We start from the raw sequence: 25,760 nt of genomic DNA, 5'->3' as shown, positions 1-25,760 counted from the left end.
AAATACATCCTGTGTCATACTAATGCCGAAGGCAATCTGCATGCATGTTCATCCTGTTCGGGAGGAAGTTGAAAAATGGGAGGTGACAGTTCTGTTGACGGGATAAAGATTTCATTTTTATCTGTAAAATAAATTAAATCAGGGAAGTGATATCTGGTGTTGATCCTTCACGCTCAAGTTAGAAACAGAAGGAGATGAATTGAAAATAATAGGGGCATAGATCAAAACTTATATTTTTTTTTATACCTATCGTACTCTTTTATACCTATTTTAGTGATCCTTCATATATCTCTATTTAATGATATTAATTGCAGACAGAAATATTTTTATCTTAATCTCTCCGCATTAAATGATAGATGAAGTGTTCTCTTTTGTTTTTCCTTCTCCTTATTAAGTATCCGTCTTTTCCTTTTTTATTACATCAGTCCATTACACTGTCAATGGCATACCCTGAGCCAGATGAGTGGCTCGCTCGACTCGTTCTCTTGCCGATCGGGCTGACCAAATGTTGTTTCATTCAGACGGTCGACCGGACAGCGATTCCTTCGATCGGCCAATGTAGCCCCCTCTCGCTTGGCCATTGACATTACTCGTTTTGACTTTGACCATCTCCATGACCGTTGACCCATGTCAGATGGACCCCTCTTTATGGCCCCATCACATGTAATCACCATTTACTTGTACAAGCTGACCTAATTTTTACTTTACAAAAGTTAAAGAATATTTTATTTAAAAAATATTATATATATTTTCCATTTTAAAAATAATGCTATTATAACAACTTCACCTAAAATTATTCTAACTTAATCAAAAGTATTATATATAAATACTACTATATTTAAATAATAATAATTTTTGATTAAGTTGAGTTCCCTTATTTTAATACATTCTATAGTTGTTATATGTTATAGGTCATAATTGCTATAATAATATTAAAATAAAAATATTTTTAGTATTTTTTAAAAAATATTTATCCTTTTGATAAAAAGGATAATAAGAGGAGTTCCCTTAATTTTTATCCTTTGAATTAAAATTTTAAAATATATTAGAGAAAATTAGTATATAAAGTACTATTATATTAAAATATTTTTTCCGACTTAATTAAAATTATTTAAATTTAATCAAAATTAGTTTAATAAAGAATATTTTGATAGAATATTTTATGAATTGCAGGAACTTCGCACTTCAGTATTTTTGGTCTCGAGCTTGTATTCTAATAAGTGGCACCTGATCTATTGGTAGAGTAATCTTGCCGTCGGCTATCTTGATGTTCATGAAGCAGAAATAATTTGTAGAAAAAAATTAAAAGATTCAACTAACGTTTAATTCATACAGCAGCCAACACAATTTAATTCATCGAGGATGCCAAAAAAGTTGAGAGCCTCAACTCTATAGCGGTCTACCACACTAGAAGATCAACATCAAAGGATAGTGTCCAGAGCTCCTTTGAGTACATGTAGCCCTTCTAAAGACATACTCCTACGAACTCGGGTCCTTGAGATTTCGATGCTAGGGGGAGGATCTGAAGAAAAGCAAACAGCCACAACAGTCAAGTTGTCTCAGGTGTTGCGCTTCAATGCTTCTCGCACCAGCTCTCGAGAACATATCTCTGGATCATTGTGTTGCATAAGTTCCTTCCGGGTTATGGTCAACGCGCATTGGCTGCTCATAACATCCCAAAGGCCATCGCAACCCATTATCAAAAACTCGTCTTCTTTTGTTAAGATTGTCTCCTGCAACTCTGGTTCAGCTATAAGCGGATTGGAAGAACCTTTAGGGCCCTTCATGTGCCAGTCACCAAGAGCCCTTGCTACAGATAGTTGGCCATTGAGATAGCCGTCAAAAACACTGCCTCCTAGCTTTTCAATTCTAAGTTGTTCAGTTTAGCAGTTAGGTGTATGGTCTCTCGAAAGCTCAATAGCTCGACAATCACCTGCATTAGCAATTAGCAGTGACTTGCAATGGGCATAAATATGAGGGTAATATCATATCAACAACCTGTTGAGGAAGACAAATTATACACAATTCATAGTGAAACATCATTAGAATGTGGATCAGAAATACCTTCCGAAAATTAGGGCAGCAAGTGTTGTAGTTCCAAATGGCAGATCAAGTGAAGGGGATTTGGCCAAAGCAAGATTAGCTTTCAGAAATGCACTCTTTAATGCCTTATCCACATTGACAAGGAAATCCTTGTCGTCAATTATGTACTTGAGCAGAACTATTTAAGGTAAATTCATTTTATACTAACTTAATAAAAGAATAAGACCTTAGTTATTATGGAAGTGTGTGCTCTTAATCCTAATATAATAACAAGTATATATATTTAGTATTTATTTCTTTGACTTATCAAAGGATAAGATTTAGCTCGATAAATCAATAGGCCCGATAAGTTGGGAAATGATATTACTTATAGTGTGTGTTGTTGATTATAGAAGGAAATTGTGTCCTAGTAATCTAGGTTGATAATATCCCCAAGAGAAGCTCATAAGGTTTGTCATGTTAAACCCTGCAGGTGGACTTAGTCCGACACGACAATAAGGTTGAGTAGTACTACTCTTGGACTAAGAAATTAATTAAAGTGAGTTGTCAGTAACTCATTTAATTAGTGGACATTCGACATCTTAAACACGGGAAGATTAACACACTCATAATAAGAAGGAGCTCAAAACATAATTTGGGATTGGTACGGTAGTTCAATAATAATTCTTTAGTAGTATGAATTATTATTAATGAAATATAGTTGGGTATTCGGGGCGAACACGCGCAGGAAGCTTAATTTCATCGGGAGACCAAAACTAATTTCTCCTCTTGGTCCCTATCGTAGCTTCTTATTTATAAACTATTATACCCACCTATACCCACATTTATACCTATCCTAAGGTGGTCGGCTAAGCCTTGCTTGGAGCCCAAGCAAGGGGTCGGCCAAGTTAATCCTTGGATGAACCAAGTGGTGGTCGGCCCTAGCTTGAGTCCAAGCTTAGGTGGTCGGCCACAATAAAATTAAAAGGATTTTATTTTTTTAAATTTTTCTTATGTGGATTCCATGATTTTAAAAGAGAGTTTAAAATTTAAATCTTTCCTTTTATAGTTTTCTACAAAAGATTAATAAAAGATTTGATATCTTTCCTTATTTGTAGATTAAAAGGAAGATTTTAATTTTGATAAAACTTTCCTTTTTTGTAACCATATTCATGATTTAAAAAGAAAGTTTTAAAATTAAATATTTCCTTTTATAAGTTTCTACAAAAGATTAATAAAAGATTTGATATCTTTCCTTATTTGTAGATTGTAAGGAGATTTTAATTTTAAAGATAACTTTCCTTTTTGGAAATCATCCACATGTTTTAATAGAGAAATTTTAATTTATATATTTCCTTTTATAACCAACCATGAAGGGATAAATTATTAGAGAAATTTTATTTTTAAAATTTCCGGAAACAAATAAGGAAGTTTTAATTTTTGTTTTAAACTTGCCTATTTTGTAAGCTCTTAAGGTGGCCGGACATATGATTTAAGAAAAGGAATTTGGTTTTAATTAATTAAATTTTCCTTTTCATGGTAAAGGAATTAAGGAAGTTTTTATTTAAATTTCCTTATTTTCCAAGACCAAGGATTATAAAAAAGGGGGTAGAGGTGCCTTCATGGGTGACAACTCTATTCTATTTTCCTCCCTCTCTTCCTTGGTGGTGGCCGGCCCTAGCGCTTCTTCTTCTCCTCTTCTCTTCTTCTTTAGTGTCCGGTTTCATCTCTCTCTTGGAGCTCTTGTTGGTGCCCGGTTCTAGCTAGGAGAAGAAGGAGAGAAAAGAGGCTTATTTCTTGCATCCCTTGGAGCTTAGTGGTGGTGGCCGAACCTCTACATCCTTGGAGGAGTCTTGGTGGTCGAAACTTGGTGAGGGAGAAGAAGGACTTGGGTGGTTCTCATCTCGGTAGATCGTTGCCCACACAACGTCCGAGATAAGAAAAGGAATACAGTAGAAGATCAAGAGGTCATTGTATACAAAGAAAGGTATAACTAATAATTATTTTTCGCATCATGCTAGTTCTTCTTTGTATGAATTCCAAACACAAGAGGTACATGATTCTAGAGTTTCAGATTTGTTTCGAAGTTGTGTTTCTTTTGTTTTGTTTTTCGGATTTGTGATTCGATTGTTCTTTTCGGTTAAACCTAATGTTATTTTAGGAAATTAAATATTGAATTTCTATTAATAGCTTTGTCGAGGTAGTGGTGGATGATCTCATACCCAAGAAGGCCTAGTGTCTCGCCATGTTTCACCTGGGAGTCGATTTTAGAAATAAATATTTAAACAACTTTATAATATAGGTGGATTTGGATCAATAGTGTTAAGTTCCGCTTGCGATCCAAATCTAAACCATTAAGAATAGATAAGTTAATTTTGGAATTAATATTGTTAAGTTCCGCTTGCGATTCCTAATTTAATTTCTAAAGAACACAATAGGTTGTTTAGGAAAGGTTTGACACTTGTACAAAATTTTGTACAGTGGAACTGGTACGATCTTCCTAGGACCAATCAACAATTGGTATCAGAGCTAGGGTTTGCCTCTGTGTGTTTGGTTTTCAGTTTAGTTATGCACATGTCATACATAATTTAGGCAGGATAGTAGTAGGTGTTGGAGTGTATACTGAAAGCCTAAGCTTTGTAAACATTCATTATGAATAAAGAATCACATTTGGTCAAATTGTCTACATTTGTTTGTAGTTGTTCATTTAATTTATATTGTAGATAACATAGTATGTGGTGTCACATACAGAAGATGATGTTATCAGTACCTTATAAATTATAAACAGTAGCTCACGACTAAAATGGAAAGGAACAAACCATTAGAAGGTCGTAGTGTAATTAGGTATTAGTTTATCTTGACTATATAATTACACTAGTACACTCAGAGTGTATTGAGTAGGACCATTAGAGGTCGTTTCTTTTATACTGACTTTATAAAGGAACAAAGACCTCAGTTATTATGGAACTGTGTGCTCTTAATCCTAATATAATAACAAGCACATATGTTTGATATTTATTTCTTTAATTTATCAATGGGTGAGATTTAGTTCGATGAATCAATAAACCCGATAAGTTGGGAAATGGTATCACTTATAGTGTGTGTTGTTGATTATAGAAGGAAACTGTGTCCTAGAGATACTAGGTTGATAATGTCCCCAAGAGGAGCTCATAAGGATTGTCATGTTAAACCCTGCAGGTGGACTTAGTCCGACATGACGATAAGGTTGAGTGGTACTACTCTTGGACTTAGATATTAATTAAATGAGTTTTCAGTAACTCACTTAATTAGTGGACATTCGATATCTTAAACACAGGGAAACTAACATGCTCATAATAAGAAGGAGCCCAAAAATGTAATTTGGGATTGGTGTGGTAGTTCAATGAAAACTCTCTAGTGGAATGAATTATCATTGATAAAATTAAGTTGTGTATTCGGGGCGAACACGGGATGCTTAATTTTATCGGGAGACCAAAACCAATTCCTCCTCTCGGTCCCTATCGTAGCCTCTTATTTATAGAGTTCTATACCCACCTATACCCACCTTCTATACCCACCCAATAGGGGTCGGCCAAGCTAGCTTGGGAACAAGCTAGGGCCGACCTAGGTATAAGATGGCCCTAGCTTGAACCCAAGCTAGTAGGGCCGGCCAAAATAAATTAAAAAGAATTTCAATTTTAATTTTTATTATGTGGAAGAAATAATTTATTAAAGAGGATTTAAATAAAATTATCTCTCTTATAAAATTTACAAAAGATTAAAGAAAGAGATTAGATCTCTTTCCTTATTTGTAGATTGGTGAGATATTTTATTTTCTCTTTAAAAATTATTCACATGTTGTAAAATTAAAATTATGGAAATTTCTTTTTATTAATCATGAAGAGATTTTTTGAAGAGAAATTTTATTTTTAAAATTTCCGGAAACAAATAAGGAAAGTTTTAATTGTTGATTGAAACTTGTCCAATTTGCTTCCATTGATGTGGCCGGCCATCATTGATTAATTGGGGAAATATTATTTTATTTTTCTCAATTAAATCATGTCAAGGGAATTAAGGAAATTTTATTGTAATTAAATTTCCTAATTTGCCTAGGCCAAGGAATATAAAAGAAGGGGTGAGGGTGCCTTCACAAGACAACATCTATTATTTCTCTCCCTCTTTTGTTCCTTGGTGTGGCCGGCCATCCTCTCCCTTTCTTCCTCTTGTGGTGGCCGAACCCTTCTCTTCCATTGGAGCTCTTGTGGTGGCCGGATACTACTCGGAGAAGAAGAAGAAGAAGGAGAGAAAGCTAGCATCTCTTGGAGCTTGGTTAGTGTTTTGATTTTCTTCCTTGGTGAAGCTTCCTCTTTGTTGGCCGAACCTAGCTAGGAGGAGAAGAAGGTGATTGGTGGTTTCTCATCTCGGAAGATCGTTGCCCACACAACGTCCGAGGTTAGAAGAGGAATACGGTAGAAGATCAAGAGGTTTTTCTACAAGGTATAACTAGTAATTTTTCTTTCCGCATCATGCTAGTTATTTATGGAAATAATACCAAATACAAGAGGCTTACGTTCTAGAATTTCGAATATGTTTTTCGAAGTTGTGTTCTTTTGTTTTTTCTTTTCCTTGTGATTTGATTGTTCTTTTTGGTTAACCTAAAGTTATTTTAGGAAATTAAATATTAGCTTTCTATAAAAGGTTTTGTCTAGTCGGTGGTGGTTGCTCCCATATCCAAGAAGGCCATGTGCCTCGCCACGTCAGTACTGGGAACCAATTATGGAAATTAATATTTAATGGAATTAATAACTTAAGGAGACTTGGGTCGAACGTGTTAAGTTCCGCAGGAGATCCAAGTCAAAACCTAAAAGAACAAATAGATTGAGTTTTGGATCAAACGTATTAAGTTCCGCAGGCGATCCAAAATTTAATTTAAAAGAACACATGGTAGCTAGGAAAAGGTTCAGACCTTTGTACAAAATTTTGTACAGTGGAACCTATAGGTTTTCCGAGTAGCAACCAGCAATTGGTATCAGAGCTAGGGTTTTGCCTCTGTGTATTTGGTATTTAGTTTAATTATGCACATGTCATACATAATTTAGGCAGATTAATAGTAGGATGTGCTAACTTTGTGGATGCAGGATCCAACTATTATGGCTTTTAGTTATTATGTGTGTGATTGAACCCTTGGACATGTCAAGGGCATTTATATGTGTGTGCATGATTGTATTAAAATATAGCAGGAGCTGTATTTAGTTTTATTAGGATTTTATTTTTGATCTAGATAAATGTACATTCCTTTTATGGAATATAGGATCAAAAATGTAAAATTCTATTTATGTCGCGGATCAAATCTTGCAAAGCGTGGAACCTTCTAAGGACCAGAGGCGCAACTAGGAGCAAGATGGATGCGACGACTAGACCCGATGGCGGTGGCCAAATATGGCAGAGCTTGGGATGATGACACACGGAGGACAAATAGAGATAAAAGCCATAATAGTTGAAAGTTAGATTTTCTATTTATTGCTTTTATATTGTGCTATGTGTGAATGTTAGTTTACAAGTTAAGTAGGCTAGTATAGTTAAAATTCCTCATTTATAAATAACTAAGTGGGAGAGGGATTTTTAAGTAAATCCCATGGTCTCCATTACTGGTTTGTAAGTGATGCAAACAAGCTTGCGCGTTGGCTCTGAGTGCCTTCCTCCATAACGGATGAGCTTGTTTACGGATCACTAGAACAGACTTCCATTTTTGGATGACTATAGGAAGTTAATTAAGAGCGTGTGATCTTCCCCAACGGAAGGGGCATAATCTTATTAATGGACTCAGTGTCAAGTAATGGTATACACTTAGACACATCTAATAGTATCCTCCCCAACGGAGTCACTGCTATTATTTGTGAGACCAAATAATACCAACTATTAATTTTATTTGTCAAAAGTTAGGTTGACAAGATAATAAAATTAATGGGTTAAAACCCTCCTTTTACAAATGTTGAATTTGTATACGTCCACACTAACGTGGCATACAAAATTCACGGTGTTATGAGGTGTTGGTTAATTTAAAATAGTATTGTTTGAGGAATCAATATTATTCTAAATTTAGAGTACTGACCAAAAGTTATTTGTGATTCTTAGGATGACTTTCAACCCACTGTCCATCATACTTCAACAGAATAGACTTACTGGACCTAATTACATAGATTGGAAAAGGAACCTGGACATTGTCCTTACTGCTGAAAGCTATAAATTTGTACTGACTGAGCAGTGCCCTGAAGCACCTACTGGTGAATCTACCCAAGAGGAGATTGAATATCATAAGAGTGTTAGTTAGAGCCCTAGAGCCAATCATTTGATGATTGTATGGACTCATGTATATCATATTCTTGTATATTAATAAAGGCATTTGTTTGGTTATTATACTTATTTATATTAGTGCCAAATAGACTAAGTATAATAGCGTCCTTGAGTAGAAGGTTCATACCTATATCAATCGATTAGTTGAATCGATAGTGAGATAATATAGGGAACACTACTCTAAATCATTCCTAGTCGAGTATTAGCATTCAGGGACAATGTTAATACAATAAGACTAGCATGTAGGTCAGCTCGATGACTTGATCTCACAAGTCATGGATATAGAGATATCAAGCTGACACATGGGTATGCATTAGAGAATGTATACTGAATGAACCGCCATGAGAAAGTATCATGGATCGTTATATGAGTGTCATATACTTTCTCATGTGGCTATTAGTATGACTATTAGTCCTTAAACCTGAAGTCACCATGGATCCCTACATACGGAGTTATGTACTTTAGTTTCGTCAAACGTCACCCGTAACTGGGTGGACTATAAAGGAGATTACTGGGTATATAACGAATTATGTAGAGGGATGTGAGTGATGTAGATGGGATCTATCCCTCCCATATGACGGGAGCGACATCGGTATTCTTGATAGAGTGAGACCACTAAGTGCATGGCCATGCCCAAATGAGTCAACATTAGATGTTGAGCTCATTTGATCGAGTGAGTCTACTTGGAGTTCAAGATTTAGATTGATTAGAGGATGACACGGTCTATGCCTCACATTGATCAATCTAGATGTCTAGGATAGAAGGACACTTGTCATTATTTTGTGAGTAGTCACAATTGGTAGTCACAAGGTGATGTCGGATCTCGACATTCTTGTAACTTGGGTAGTAATGATGTGTTGCTAGATACCGCTCATTACTTATGCTCCTAAATGGGTTTAGGGCATTGCCAACGTTACAAGAACCTATAGGGTCACACACTTAGGACAAATAGATGGAGATTAGGTTCATATGATGAACCAAGAGGATTAGATTTATTTGATAAATCAAATTGGATTAAGAGTAATCCTAATTGGGCTAACTTGAGTTCGACTCAAGTTGATTCATGTATTTAATGAGTCTAATTTAGATTATGACTTATTAAATCAATTTAATTTAATGAATTAGATTCATTATATTAAATTGGCTTGAATCAAATGGTTGGATTAGATCAACTATGGTAGAGATTGAGTCAAGTTTGACTTGACTAGAGAAGGAAGACCAAAGGTCAATTTTGACTTGACCTTTTGCCACCTCATTGGTGAGTTGGCATTAGGTGGACCAATAATGATGTTCCACATCATCATGGGTGCCACCTCATGGAAGTTACAAAGTCACTCTCTTAATGGTTTCATATTAATTGCAATTAATGCAATTAATTTGGTGAGTTTTTGAGAAGTGGCCGGCCACTTTCATTCATGGGGTGAATTCATTTTCATTCAAGTGTGGTTTTTCTTCCTCCTTCTTCCTCTCAAGCTCTCCCTCTCCCTCTCTTCCTTGCCTTGGCCGAATCTCACCAAGGTGCTAGCACACCTTTGTGTGAGATTTTCTCCACCTACGTGTCCGTGTGGATACATCTAGAGGACCGACGCTTGACGGTCTAGAGATCCGGCAACACCTTGGACGAACGGGAAAGCGAAGGGCTACGCAACAAGGGTAAAATTCTTAACATGTAGATCTAGGAGTAGATCTAAAAGGTTTTTCAAAATTCGTACTCGTATTCTCTTCGGTTTTTCCTTGCACGAGATCCTTGGCTTTGGGTGACTCGGGGTTTTCGCGACGCGAAAAAGCGGTTTTCGCGGCCCGACGAACCCAACAAAGAGATGGGTAAAGGCAGATGAGATGGCGCGGTGTTACATTTTGGCTTCAATGTCAAATGTATTGCAACATCAGCATCAAGATTTACCAACAGCTTATGATATAATGAACAATCTCAAGGAACTCTTTGGTCATCAGGATAGGGCTTCTAGACAAGAAGCTATGAGAAAGATAATGACAGCCACCATGCAAGAGGGTACTCCTGTAAGGGATCATATCCTAAAGATGATGGCTTATCTGAACGAGATACAGATCCTTGGAGGAGAAATTGATGGGGAAACCCAGATCGATATGATCCTCCAAACGCTACCTAGAAGTTTTGAGCAGTTCCGCCTGAACTATAATATGAATAAAAGGATTTATTCATTAGGGGAACTACTGACAGAACTTCAAGCAGCAGAAGGATTATTTCGTCACAATTCTCAAATTCACTTTGTTGAAAATGATTCTACTTCTAAACCGAGAGGAAAGAAGAAGAAGAAACAAGCTGGCTCAGCAAAGAAAGTGAATAAATCTCAGAGTACGGGATTTAAAGCTGGAGTGAAGAAGCCGAAGGGCAAGTGCTTCATCTGCAAGCAGGCAGGACATTGGAAGGCGGACTGTCCTCGTAAGAACCAAAACAAAGGTATATCTCATGCTCTAGTTGTTGAAACATGTTTAGCGGTGTTATCTACCAGCACCTGGTGTGTAGATACAGGAGCCACTGATCATGTCTGCAATTCTTTGCAGGGGTTCCAGGAAACCCAACGACTATCTGAAGGGGAGATTACCGTCTACATGGGCAATGCTACTAAGGTGGCAGCTGTTGCAGTGGGAGACGTCTACTTATCTTTTAGTAGAAATAAAAATTTGGTTTTAAGAAATTGTCTTTATGTACCCAGTTTTAGAAAGAATTTAATTTCAGTTTCTAAACTGTTTTTAGATGGATATTTAGTTTCTTTCAGTAACGATGTAGTTATTAAAAGAAATAAAGTGATTATCTGTTCTGGTGCATTAGTTGGCAATTTGTATACTTTAAATCCAATTTCTTCCACAAAGCAAAACATGGAAATTTATAACTCATCTTCTAATTCTAATAAGAGAAAAGAACCTTCGCAAATAAACCAAGCATATCTTTGGCATCTAAGGCTTGGTCATATTAACTTAAGTAGGATTCAGAGGCTTATAGCCGATGGACTTTTGAGTTCATTAGAGTTGAAAAATTTTTCAACTTGTGAATCCTGCTTAGAAGGTAAAATGACCAAAAGGCCGTTCAAGACCAAGGGGTATAGAGCCAAAGAAGTGTTAGAATTGGTTCACTCTGATTTGTGTGGTCCTATGTCTGTCCAGGCAAGAGGAGGTTTTGAATACTTTGTCTCTTTTATAGACGATTATTCAAGATACGGATACATTTACCTAATGCGCCGCAAGTCCAAGTGCTTTGATAAGTTCAAAGAATACAAGGCTGATGTGGAGAAACGATTAGGTAAAAGTATCAAGACACTACGATCTGATCGTGGTGGCGAATACCTCTTGGGAGAGTTTAGGAATTACTTATCAGAGGCAGGGATTCAATCCCAATTGTTTGCACCTGGAACACCCCAACAGAATGGTGTAGTAGAACGAAGGAATAGGACTCTTATGGAGATGGTTAGATCGATGATGAGTTATTCAGAATTACCAAATTCGTTTTGGGGATATGCTCTGGAAACAGCAGTGTATGTTCCGAACTTAGTACCTTCTAAATCAGCTTCTTCTACTCCCATAGAATTGTGGAATGAGCGAAAACCCGCCTAAGACATATTCGGATTTGGTAGTCCAAGACATGTGCAAAACCAGATCGATAAGTTAGAATCTCGCATGTAAGTTCATGTGTTTGTAGGATATCCCAAAGGAACGAAAGGAGGTTTATTTTATAGTCCTAAAGACCAGAAGGTCATTGTTAGCACCAATGCCCAGTTTTTAGAAGAAGACTATATAATGGATCACAAGCCCAGTAGTAAAGTTGTTTTAGAAGAACTTAGAGAGGACATGTCTACTTCAGTACCAACAGTACAAAATGAAGTACCACAAGAGACTGCAACACGTGTCACACATAATACACAACCACAGACAGTGCCTCGTCGTAGTGGGAGGGTTGTGAGGCAACATGATAGATTCATGTTTTTGGGAGAGTCTTCGGACTTGATCCCGGGTAAACATGAACCTGATCCACGAACATATGACGAAGCACTCCAAGATATAGATGCAGCATCTTGGCAAAAGGCAATGAATTCTGAAATAGAGTCTATGTACTCTAATAAGGTCTGGGAGCTTGTAGAACCACCTGATGGTATAAAAGCCGTTGGATGCAAGTGGATCTACAAAAGGAAAAGAGGGACAGACAGGAAGGTAGAAACCTTCAAAGCTAGGCTTGTTGCGAAAGGGTACACTCAGAAAGAGGGAATCGATTATGAGGAAACCTTTTCACGGGTAGCCATGCTTAAGTCTATCCGGATACTCTTATCCATTGCTGCTCATATGGATTATGAGATTTGGCAAATGGATGTCAAGACAGTTTTCCTTAATGGAAGTCTTGAAGAAAACATCCATATGAAGCAACCAGAAGGGTTCATTGAAAAAGGCAAAGAGCATCTAGTGTGCAAGCTCAATCGGTCCATTTATGGACTAAAGCAAGCTTCAAGATCTTGGAACATCCGGTTTAATGAAGTAATCCAGTCATATGGATTTATTCAAAGTCCGGATGAATCTTGTGTATATAAGAAGTGTAACGGAAACGTGGTGGTATTTCTTGTACTATACGTAGATGATATTTTGTTAATTGGCAACAATGTCAAGGTATTATCAGACGTAAGGGTATGGTTGTCCAAACAATTTGATATGAAGGACTTAGGAGATTGTGCACACATTCTTGGGATCAAAGTTAAAAGGGATCGTAAGAAAAGAATGTTGTGTCTGTCCCAAGCTTCATATATAGATACAATCCTTGCTCGTTTTAGCATGCAGGATTCCAAGAAAGATTTCTTACCTTTTAGACATGGAGTAGCTCTATCTAAAGAGATGTCTCCAAAGACATCAAAAGAGACAGAGGACATGAAAGCAGTTCCTTATGCTTCGGCTGAAGGAAGCCTAATGTATGCAATGCTATGGACGAGACCTGATATCTGTTTTGCCGTGGGCATGGTCAGCAGATATCAAAGTAACCCTGGACAAGGACATTGGACTGCGGTAAAGCATATATTAAAGTACCTGAGAAGGACTAGAGATTATATGCTAGTTTATCAAGCAGACGATTTGCTCCCTGTGGGTTACACGGAAATCAGATAGGGATAACAGTAAGTCTACATCAGGCTATGTGTTTACTTTAGGAGGTGGAGCCATTTCATGGAGGAGTGTTAAGCAGAAATGCGTTTCGGACTCAACCATGGAAGCTGAGTATGTAGCAGCCTCTGAGGCAGCTAAAGAAGCAGTATGGCTCAGGAACTTTCTAATGGACTTAGATGTGATTCCTGGTTTGCCCAAAATCATCACAATTTATTGTGATAATAGCGGTGCAGTTGCAAACTCGAAGGAACCACGAGCCCATAAGGCAAGTAAACATATAGAGCGCAAGTACCACCTGATAAGAGATATTGTGAAGCGAGGAGAAGTTGTCATCGCCAAGATTGCATCAGCGGATAACCTGGCAGATCCTTTCACTAAGGCCCTTCCGGCGAAAGCTTTCGATCGGCATGTGGAGGGAATGGGAAGATGTAATGTTAGGGGTAAAGATCATTAGAGATGTGTTGGAGTGTATACTGAAAGCCTAAGCTTTGTAAACATTCATTATGAATAAAGAATCACATTTGGTCAAATTGTCTACATTTGTTTGTAGTTGTTCATTTAATTTACATTGTAGATAACATAGTATGTGGTGTCACATACAGAAGATGATGTTATCAGTACCTTATAAATTATAAACAGTAGCTCACGACTAAAATGGAAAGGAACAAACCATTAGAAAGTCGTAGTGTAATTAGGTATTAGTTTATCTTGACTATATAATTACACTAGTACACTCAGGGTGTATTGAGTAGGACCATTAGAGGTCGTTTCTTTTATACTGACTTTATAAAGGAACAAAGACCTCAGTTATTATGGAAGTATGTGCTCTTAATCCTAATATAATAACAAGCACATATGTTTGATATTTATTTCTTTAATTTATCAATGGGTGAGATTTAGTTCGATGAATCAATAAACCCGATAAGTTGGGAAATGGTATCACTTATAGTGTGTGTTGTTGATTATAGAAGGAAATCTTGTCCTAGAGATACTAGGTTGATAATGTCCCCAAGAGTAGCTCATAAGGATTGTCATGTTAAACCCTGCAGGTGGACTTAGTCCGACATGACGATAAGGTTGAGTGGTACTACTCTTGGACTTAGATATTAATTAAATGAGTTGTCAGTAACTCACTTAATTAGTGGACATTCGATATCTTAAACACAGGGAGACTAACATGCTCATAATAAGAATAAGCCCAAAAATGTAATTTGGGATTGGTGCGGTAGTTCAATGATAGCTCTCTAGTGGAATGAATTATCATTGATAAAATTAAGTTGTGTGTTCGGGGCGAACACGGGATGCTTAATTTTATCGGGAGACCAAAACCAATTCCTCCTCTCGGTCCCTATTGTAGCCTCTTATTTATAGAGTTCTGTACCCACTTATACCCACCTTCTATACCCACCCAATAGGGGCCGGCCAAGCTAGCTTGGGAACAAGCTAGGGCCGGCCTAGGTATAATATTGGGTGGCCGGCCCTAGCTTGAACCCAAGCTAGTAGGGCCGGCCAAAATAAATTAAAAAGAATTTCAATTTTAATTTTTATTATGTGGAAGAAATAATTTATTAAAGAGGATTTAAATAAAATTATCTCTCTTATAAAATTTACAAAAGATTAAAGAAAGAGATTAGATCTCTTTCCTTATTTGTAGATTGGTGAGATATTTTATTTTCTCTTTAAAAATTATTCACATGTTGTAAAATTAAAATTATGGAAATTTCTTTTTATTAATCATGAAGAGATTTTTTGAAGAGAAATTTTATTTTTAAAATTTCCGGAAACAAATAAGGAAAGTTTTAATTGTTGATTGAAACTTGTCCAATTTGCTTCCATTGATGTGGCCGGCCATCATTGATTAATTGGGGAAATATTATTTTATTTTTCTCAATTAAATCATGTCAAGGGAATTAAGGAAATTTTATTGTAATTAAATTTCCTAATTTGCCTAGGCCAAGGAATATAAAAGAAGGGGTGAGGGTGCCTTCACAAGACACAACCTCTATTATTTTCTCTCCCTCTTTTGTTCCTTGGTGTGGCCGGCCATCCTCTCCCTTTCTTCCTCTTGTGGTGGCCGAACCCTTCTCTTCCATTGGAGCTCTTGTGGTGGCCGGATACTACTCGGAGAAGAAGAAGAAGAAGGAGAGAAAGCTAGCATCTCTTGGAGCTTGGTTAGTGTTTTGATTTTCTTCCTTGGTGAAGCTTCCTCTTTGTTGGCCGAACCTAGCTAGGAGGAGAAGAAGGTGATTGGTGGTTTCTCATCTCGGAAGATCGTTGCCCACACAACGTCCGAGGTTAGAAGAGGAATACGGTAGAAGATCAAGAGGTTTTTCTACAAGGTATAACTAGTAATTTTTCTTTCCGCATCATGCTAGTTATTTATGGAAATAATACCAAATACAAGAGGCTTACGTTCTAGAATTTCGAATATGTTTTTCGAAGTTGTGTTCTTTTGTTTTTTCTTTTCCTTGTGATTTGATTGTTCTTTTTGGTTAACCTAAAGTTATTTTAGGAAATTAAATATTAGCTTTCTATAAAAGGTTTTGTCTAGTCGGTGGTGGTTGCTCCCATATCCAAGAAGGTCATGTGCCTCGCCACGTCAGTACTGAGAACCAATTATGGAAATTAATATTTAATGGAATTAATAACTTAAGGAGACTTGGGTCGAACGTGTTAAGTTCCGCAGGAGATCCAAGTCAAAACCTAAAAGAACAAATAGATTGAGTTTTGGATCAAACGTGTTAAGTTCCACAGGCGATCCAAAATTTAATTTAAAAGAACACATGGTAGCTAGGAAAAGGTTCAGACCTTTGTACAAAATTTTGTACAGTGGAACCTATAGGTTTTCCGAGTAGCAACCAGCAGTAGGATGTGCTAACTCTGTGGTTGCAGGCTCCAACTATTATGACTTATAGATATTGTGTGTGATTGGACCCTTGGACATGTCAAGGGCATTTTATTGTGTGTGCATGATTGTAATATTAAATACAACAGGAGCTGTATTAGTTATTAGTGTTTTTCATTTTTGTTTCGATCTAGATTACATGTACATTCCTTTGTGGAATATAGGATCGATATATGTAAAATTCTATTTTTGTCGCGGATCGTATCCTTGCGAGGCGTGGTGCTATTGGAGAACCAGAGGCGCAGCGGAAAAGGAAGCTCGATGGACCCGACGGCATGATCCCTAGGGCTGGCAGCACGCGAAGGACAGTGATAGAAGAAGTTATAATAGTTGGAAAATTAATTTCCATATTTATTGCTTTTATTTACTGTGATGTGTGTGTGTGCATGTGATGAATGCTAGCATAGTTAAAATTCCTCACCTTAAATAACTAAGTGGGAGAGGGATTTATAAATAAATCTCACGGTCTCTATTACTAGCTTGAAAGTGATGCAACAAGCTTGCGTGTTGGCTCTGAGTGCCTCCCTCCACAATGGATGGGTTTGTTGTGGATCACTAGATCAAACTTCCTTTATGGATGGTTATAGGAAATTATTTAGGAGTGTGTGATCTTCTCCAACTGAAGGGGCACAATCCTATTTAATGGACTAAGTATCAAGTAATAGTATACATTTAGACGCATTCAATAGTATCCTCTCCAACGGAGTCACTGCTATTGTTTTACGTGACCAAAGGAATACCAATTATTAATTTGTCATAAAGCTAGGTTAAACCCCCCCCTCTTACAAATGTTTGAATTTGTATACGTCCACACTAATGTGGCATACAAAATTCACGGTGTTTGAGGTAATTTAAAGTTGACAAGATAATTAATGGGTAAGACCCTCCTCTTACGAATGTTTGAATTTGTATACGTCCACACTAACGTAGCATGCATAATTCCCGGTGTTTGAGGTGTTGGTGAATTTAAATAATATTGTTTGAGGAATCAATGTTATTTTAAATTCAAAGTCTTGACCAAATATTTGATCAAAGTAAGACCAACTATTAATTTTATTTGTCATAAAGATAGGTTGACAAGACAATAAAATTAATGGATAAAATCTCCTATTAAAGTTTGAATTTATATACGTCCACTCTAACGTAGCATACAAAATTCATGGGGATTTTAAGGTGTTGGTCTTGATCAAATATTTGTGTGATTCTTAGAATTTCAAATGTTTGTCAATCCCCTAGCTGTTATACTATAGAATAGACTTAGTAGTCCCAATTATGATTGGAAACAAAACTTAGACTCTAAGGTGGACTGTCCTCTCAGAAATGAGAACAATAAAAGTGTATTTAATTCATTAGTTGTTGAAACATGTTTAGTGGTGTTATCTACTGGTACCTGGTATGTAGATATGGGAGCCACTGATCATGTCTGTAATTCATTGCAGGGGTTCCAGGAAACCTGACTACTAAGTGAAAAGGAAAATACTGTCTACATGGGCATTGCTGCAAAAGTAGCAGCTGTTGTAGTGGGAGATATTTATCCTCTGATAGGAATAAAACATGGATTTTGAGAAATTGTCTTTACATACCAAGTTTAGAAAGAACTTGAATTCAGTTTCTAAACTATTCAAAGAACTTGATATTTTGTCTCTTTTGATAACAAAATTGTTATCAAGGAAAAGAGGGAAGCTATCTATTCTGGTACGTTGATTGACAATTTAATAACTCCCACGATGCAACAAATGGAAATTAATAACATATCTTCTAATTCTAATAATAGAAAGCAACCTTCAGAAATGAATCAATCATATATTTGGCATCTAAGGTTAAGTTATATTAACTTGAGTAGGATTCAAAAGATAATAGTCGATGAACTTTTGGGTTCATTGGTAGTGGAAACCTTTCCAACCTACGAGTCTTACTTGGAAGGAAAAATAACCAAGAATCTTTTTAAGTCTAAGGGGTATAGAGCCAAAGACGTGTTGGAATTGGTTCATTCTGATTAGTGAGGACCTATGACTATTCAGGCAAGAGGTGGTTTCGAATATTTCATCTCTTTTATAGACGACTATTCGAGATACGGGTATATTTACTTGATGTTCCGTAAGTCTAAATACTTTGATAAGTTCAAAGAGTACAGGGCCGATGCGGAGAAACGTCAAGGTAAAAGTATCAAGACACTGCGGTGAGATTGTAGTGGCAAATACCTCTTAGGAGAATTTAGGAGACACTTATCAGAAGTCGGGATTAAATCTCAACTGACTGCACCTGGTACACCCCAACAGAATGGTGTGGCAGAAAGAAGGTATAAGACTCTTATAGAAATAATTAGATCGATGATGAGTTATTACCAAATTCATTTTAAGGATATACTTTGGAAACGGAAGTGAACATAGTACCTTTTAAATCAGAACCCTCTACTCTCATAGAATTGTAGAATGGACGTAAGCCTAGTCTAAAGCATATTTAGATTTGGGGTAGTCCAGCACATGTGCTGAAGGGAGACACTGATAAGTAGGAATTAAGAACAAGAGTTCACTTGTTTATGGGTTATCCTAGAGAAACGAAAGGAGGTTTATAGTCCTAAAAATCAGAAGGTCATTGTTAGCACCAATGCCCGAATTTTAGAAAAGGACTATGTAATGAACCACATGTCCATAAGTAAATTTATTCTTAAGGAAATAATAAAGGACACGTCTAATCTAGTACCAACTGTACAAGATGAGATATCACAAGAAACTGCAACACGTATCACAAATGATACACAATTGAACAAAGTGTCTCATCGTAGTGGGAGGGTTGTTAGGCAACCTAAAAGATTCATGTTTTGGGAGAGTTTTTGGACTTGATCCCTGGTGAACATGAATCTGATTCCCGGACATATGATGAAGCACTCCAAGATAAAGATGCAGCATCTTGGCAAAGAGCAATGAATACTGAGCTTATAGAACCACCAAATGGTGTAAAAGTTATTGGGTGAAAATAAGTCTACAATAGAAGAAGAGGGGCAGACAGGAAGGTGGAAACTTTCAAAGCGAAGCTTATTGAAAAAGGAAAATCTTTTACCAGTAGTCATGCTTAAGTCTATCCGGATACTTGTATCTATTGTTGCTCATATTGATTATGAGATTTGGCAAGTGGATGTCAAGACAGCTTTCTTTAATGGAAGTCTTGAAGAAAGCACCCATATAAAGCAATCAGAGGGGTTCATTGCAAAGGGCAAAGAGCATCTAGTATGTAAGCTCAATCGGTCTATTTATGGACTAAAACAAAGCTTCAAGCTCTTGGAACATCCGGTTTAATAAAGTAATCCAGACCTATGGATTTATTCAGTGTCTGGATGAGTTTTGTGTATACAAGAAGTGTGATGGAAACGTAATGGTATTTCTTGTACTATACGTAGATGACATCTTTGGTAGTTGGAAATAATATCAAAGTATTGTCGGAAGTAAGGGTATAGTTGTCCAAACAAATCAATATGAAGGACTTGGGAGAGTGCGCACATATTCTCGAGATCAAAAGGATCACAAGAAAAGAGTGTTGTGTTTATCCCGAGCTTCATACTATCCTAGCTCGTTTAAGCATGCAAGACTCCATGAAAGATTTTTCTACCTTTTGTGCATGGAGAATCTTTATCTAAAGAGATATCTCTGATGACATCAAAATAGATAGAGGACATGAAGGCAGTTCCTTATGCTTTGGTTATCGGAAGCCTAATGTATGTAATGTTGTGTACGAGATTGGATATCTGTTTTGCCCAGGGCATAGTTAGCAGATATCAAAGTAACCCAGGACTGGGGCACTAGACTGCCGTAAAGCATATATTAAAGTACCTTAGAGGGACTAGAGATTATATGCTAGTTTACAAGGTAAATAATTTGATCCCTGTGGGTTATACGGATTTTGACTTCCAATCAGATAGGGATAATAGTAAATTGACCTCAGGGTTTTTGTGTTTACTTTAGGAAATGAAGTCATAACAATGGAGGAGTATTAAGCATAGGTGTTTTTCCGGACTCCACTATAGAAGTTGAGTATGTGACAGCCTCTGAGGCGGCCATAGAAGGTATATGGCTCAGAAACTTCATAATGGACTTAGACATAATTTCTAGTTTGCCCAAAAAATTATTACAATTTATTGTAATAATAGTGGTACAGTAACAAACTCGAAGAAACCATAAGTCTATAAGGCAAGTAAACACAATAGAGCGCAAGTACCACCCAATACGAGACATCGTATAACGAAGAGAAGTTGTTGCCGCCTAGATTGCATCAGGTGATAACCTGAGAGATCCTTTCGCTAAGGCCCTTAAGGCAATAGCTTTAGATGGGCATGTTAAAAGGATGGGAATCAGATGTATAGCGAGATATATGGCAGCATAGTCTTTTAGTATAAGTGGGAGATTGTTGGAATGTATACTAAAAGCCTAGATTTTTGTATAAACATTTACTTAGAAATAAGAATCATATTAGTCAATATCTATGTTTATACGCTAAATGTAGTTGTTCAATTAATTTATATTATAGATAACATGGTGTGTGGTGTTACACACAGAAGATCATGTTATCAGTTCTTTATAAATTATAAATAGTTGCTCACGACAAGATGAAAAGGAATAAATCATTGGAATAGTCGTAGTGTAATTAGGTATTAGTTTATCTTGACTGATAAATTACACTAGTACACTCTGAGTATATTGAGCAGGACCATTTAAGGTAAGTTATTTTTATACTGACTTAATAAAAGAACAAGACCTTAGTTATTATGGAAGTGTGCGCTCTTAATCCTAATATAATAACAAGTACATATATTTAGTATTTATTTCTTTGACTTATCAAAGGGTGAGATTTAGCTCGATAAATCAATTGGCCCGATAAGTTGGGAAATGATATTACTTATAGTGTGTGTTGTTGATTATAGAAGGAAATTGTGTCCTAATAATCTAGGTTGATAATGTCCCCAAGAGAAGCTCATAAGGATTGTCATGTTAAACCCTGTAGGTGGACTTAATCCGACACGACAATAAGGTTGAGTGGTACTACTCTTGGACTAAGAAATTAATTAAAGTGAGTTGTCAGTAACTCATTTAATTAGTGGACATTCGACATCTTAAACACAGGGAGATTAACACACTCATAATAAGAAGGAGCCCAAAACGTAATTTGGGATTGGTGCGGTAGTTCAATAATAATTTTTTAGTGGTATGAATTATTATTAATGAAATTAAGTTGGGTGTTTGGGGCAAACACGGGAAGCTTAATTTCATCGAAAGACCAAAACCAATTTCTCCTCTCGGTCCCTATCATAGCCTCTTATTTATAAAGTATTATACCCACCTATACCCACCTTTATACCCATCCTAAGGTGGTCAGCTAAGCCTTGCTTGGAGCCCAAGCAAGGGGTCGGCCAAGTTAATCCTTGGATGAATCAAGTGGTGGTCGGCCCTAGCTTGAGTCCAAGCTTAGGTGGTCGGCCACAATAAAATTAAAAAGATTTTATTTTTTTAAATTTTTCTTATGTGGATTCCATGGTTTTAAAAGAGAGTTTAAAATTTAAATATTTCCTTTTATAGTTTTCTACAAAAGATTAAGAAAAGATTTGATATCTTTCCTTATTTGTAGATTAAAAGGAAGATTTTAATTTTGATAAAACTTTCCTTTTTTTGTAACCATGTTCATGATTTAAAAAGAGAGTTTTAAAATTAAATATTTCCTTTTATAAGTTTCTACAAAAGATTAAGAAAAGATTTGATATCTTTCCTTATTTGTAGATTGTAAGGAGATTTTAATTTTAAAGATAGCTTTCCTTTTTGGAAATCATCTACATATTTTAATAGAGAAATTTTAATTTATATATTTCCTTTTATAACCAACCATGAAGGGATAAATTATTAGAAAAATTTTATTTTTAAAATTTTCGGAAACAAATAAGGAAGTTTTAATTTTTGTTTTAAACTTGCCTATTTTGTAAGCTCTTAAGGTGGCCGACCATAGGATTTAAGAAAAGGAATTTGGTTTTAATTAATTAAAATTTCCTTTTAATGGCAAAGGAATTAAGGAAGTTTTTATTTAAATTTCCTTATTTGCCAAGACCAAGGATTATAAAAGAGGAGGTAGAGGTGCCTTCATGGGTGACAACTCTATTCTATTTTCCTCCCTCTCTTCCTTGGTGGTGGCCGGCCCTAGAGCTTCTTCTTCTCCTCTTCTCTTCTTCTTTAGTGTCCAGTTTCATCCCTCTCTTGGAGCTCTTGTTGGTGGCCGGTTCTAGCTAGGAGAAGAAGGAGAAAAAGGAGGCTTTGTTTCTTGCATCCCTTGGAGTTTGTTGGTGGTGGCCGAACCTCTACATCCTTGGAGGAGTCTTGGTGGCCAAAACTTGGTGAGGAAGAAGAAGGGCTTGGGTGGTTCTCATCTCGGTAGATCGTTGCCCACACAACGTCTGAAATAAGAAGAGGAATACGGTAGAAGATCAAGAGGTCGTTGTATACAAAGAAATGTATAACTAGTAATTATTTTCCGCATCATGCTAGTTCTTCTTTGTATGAATTCCAAACACAAGAGGCATATGATTCTAGAGTTTCGGATTTGTTTCGAAGTTGTGTTTCTTTTGTTTTGTTTTTCGAATTTATGATTCGATTGTTCTTTTCAGTTAAACCTAATGTTATTTTAGGAAATTAAATATTGAATTTCTATTAAAAGCTTTGTCGAGATAGTGGTGGATGATCTCATACCCAAGAAGGCCTAGTGCCTCGTCATGTTTGACCTGGGAGCCGATTTTAGAAATAAATATTTAATCAACTTTATAATATAGGTGGATTTGGATCAATAGTGTTAAGTTCCGCTTGCGATCCAAATCTAAACCATTAAAAACAGATAAGTTAAATTTGGAATCAATATTGTTAAGTTCCGTTTGTGATTCCTAATTTAATTTTTAAAGAACACAATAGGTTGTTTATGAAAGGTTTGACATTTGTACAAAATTTTATACAGTGGAACTGATACGATCTTCCTAGGACCAACAAACAAGAGCATCATTGTGAATCCCTGACATGAAGTGACAATCATCTGCTTTCTCTAAAGTTATCCCTTGTACGTGTTGCAGAATGGCGGTTGACACGGTAGTTGTGTATGCAAAACCAAGCTTCATTTCTATAAAAGGTCGATGAAGTTTATTGAAGAGGGGTTCCTCCCTTCTCCTCTCTTAGCCACTTTGCCAAACAACTCGCTATGAATAGAGATAGTGATTTGACCAGGTCAAACATTGTTCTTCTTCTTCCATTTCTTCTACTACCTCAGTTCAAGTCATTCCTTCGGCAAAAGAGATTCTGCTCCATAGCATGCTAAAGCTCTTTCTCCAGCTGAAGACACTATGTTCCATAGCTTGCTAAAGCTCTTCTCCAACTGAAGGCACTTTGGCTCTCAAAAGTTCTTCTTCAAGCTGAAGGCATTCTGCTCCACAACTTGCTAAAGCACTTCCTTTAGCTGAAGACACTCTACTCTACAACCTACCAAAGCCCTTCCTCCCGCTCAAGGCACTTCGACTCTCAAAAGTCTTTCCTCTAGTTGAAAGCATTCTACTCCATAGCCTGCTAAAGCCCTTCCTCCAACTGAAGGCACTCTGCTCCATAGCCTGCTAAAGCCCTTCCCCCATCAGAAACCACTCCAGCTCTCAAAAGTTCTTCCTCTAATTGAAGGCACTCTACTCCATAGTCTGCTAAAGTCCTTCCTCCAGCTGAAGGCACTCTGTTCTATAACCTGCTAAAGCCCTTCCTCCAGCGGAAACTACTCTGGTTCTCAAAAGCTCTTCCCCTAATAGAAATCACACCGGCTCTCAAAAGCCCTTCCCTAGCAAAAGGCATGCCAGCTCTCAAAAGCCCTTCCCTTAGCGAAAGGCACACCGACTCTCAAAAGTAAGACACCTATCATCGACGTTGAGAATGTCCTTAGATATGCTACAAAGTGAAGTTAAAATAATTGATTCCAATGTGATCTAAGAAATACTACTGAATAGGGGTGTAAAATGGATCCGCCTACCAACCCATTTTGAATTAATCCACAAAACATATGGGATTAGAATTAGGGATTTTTGTGTTCGAATTGAGTTAGGATGGTAGGTTTTTTAGATTAATTTAGGTCTAGATTGGATTGAGATTGAATACCTAAATTTAGGATTTAAAATTCTTTTAGATAAAATCATAATTTATTTTAAAAATTAAGATATTTTATGTACATATATAGCAAAATGTTAATAAATTAATAATAAAATATTAAGATCGAAGTGATAAATTATAAAAAATTAAAAAATATATATCATAAGGTGGAGTTTCATGGAGATGACATATTACAGAAGGTCGAAGACTCTATAGAGATGAATCCAAGTTCGCAGATCAGAGGTCAGTAGTTTGGAAGCGCAGCAGATCACAGGCGGAGTTGTAGGGAGACAGCAAGGCGTAGAAGACTAAATGCTTTATGGAAGTGAACCCAAGGCCACGGACTCGGAGTCCCCTAGAGGATTGCTTGGCTAGAGAAGATGGGAAGTTCTACCGGTGCAAACCCTAACTAAGTGGTGCGGTCGAGCCAGGAAGACCTGCAATAGGAGAAGGTGGATTCAGACCGCATCAAAAGGGAAGAAACCAACTGCCATAATGGTCGAAGTTACAGATCACTTGAAATTGGATCTCGTAGTTTTAAGCAAGGAGGCAATTCATTCAAAACGTCTTGATACAAATCTATTGGCAGAGTTCATTCCTTGCCCTGTCGTACTTTTGCCTCCCAAGCCGTGTAAACGTAAATGTTTGCAATTCGAGACGATATGGATTTCCGAGAAGTATTGTTCTTTGTCATCCTTAACACTGGTTATCATACTTTCCACAGATGATGTTAATGTGATTATCTATGACTTAGCATTAAGATTAGACTGTATTTCAGTTTAATAAAGTAGCAGGATTTTGATGACTTCGACTAGCCTTGCAATGACAACAATAACAAATCAGGATAAGGAAAAAGATAATTACATTCACCCAGACATCCCTCACAATTAATTTCCAAATTATATAAAAGAAGATAAATTACGGAATCGACTTATAATCGACCGCCAAATGGCTAGAGGATGAGAACAATTTTTCCCCAAGACAACAATAACAAATTGTGTTCTATCATCAAGTCATGGATCAGAACATCAACACACTAAGAGTTCCTAGAGGCATCACTACAGCCATAAAATGTAGCCTAGTTCTGCTTCATCCTGATAGTTCCAAGCCTTCTTCATGGAATAGATCGATGCTCCCGTTTCCTTGTGGCTTAAAAAAAGACAACCAGATCACATATGCTTTTTGTTAAAGCTTACTCAATTAACTGATGAAACTAAACATACTGAGAACAGTGAAAGAGA

The 25,760-nt window shown here is 36.7% G+C and overlaps 1 pseudogene; it reads right to left on the bottom strand.

Moving 5' to 3' along the window:
* Nucleotides 1–1,421: 1,421 nt before the first annotated feature.
* On the bottom strand, nt 1,422–23,996 carry LOC121995304 (annotated as a pseudogene).
* Between the last annotated feature and the right edge of the window lie 1,764 nt (nt 23,997–25,760).

The sequence above is a fragment of the Zingiber officinale genome, chromosome 6A (genome assembly GCF_018446385.1).
Source record: "Zingiber officinale cultivar Zhangliang chromosome 6A, Zo_v1.1, whole genome shotgun sequence".
Classification (NCBI taxonomy): Eukaryota; Viridiplantae; Streptophyta; class Magnoliopsida; order Zingiberales; family Zingiberaceae; genus Zingiber; species Zingiber officinale.
This window is presented reverse-complemented; position numbering and strand designations above follow the sequence as displayed.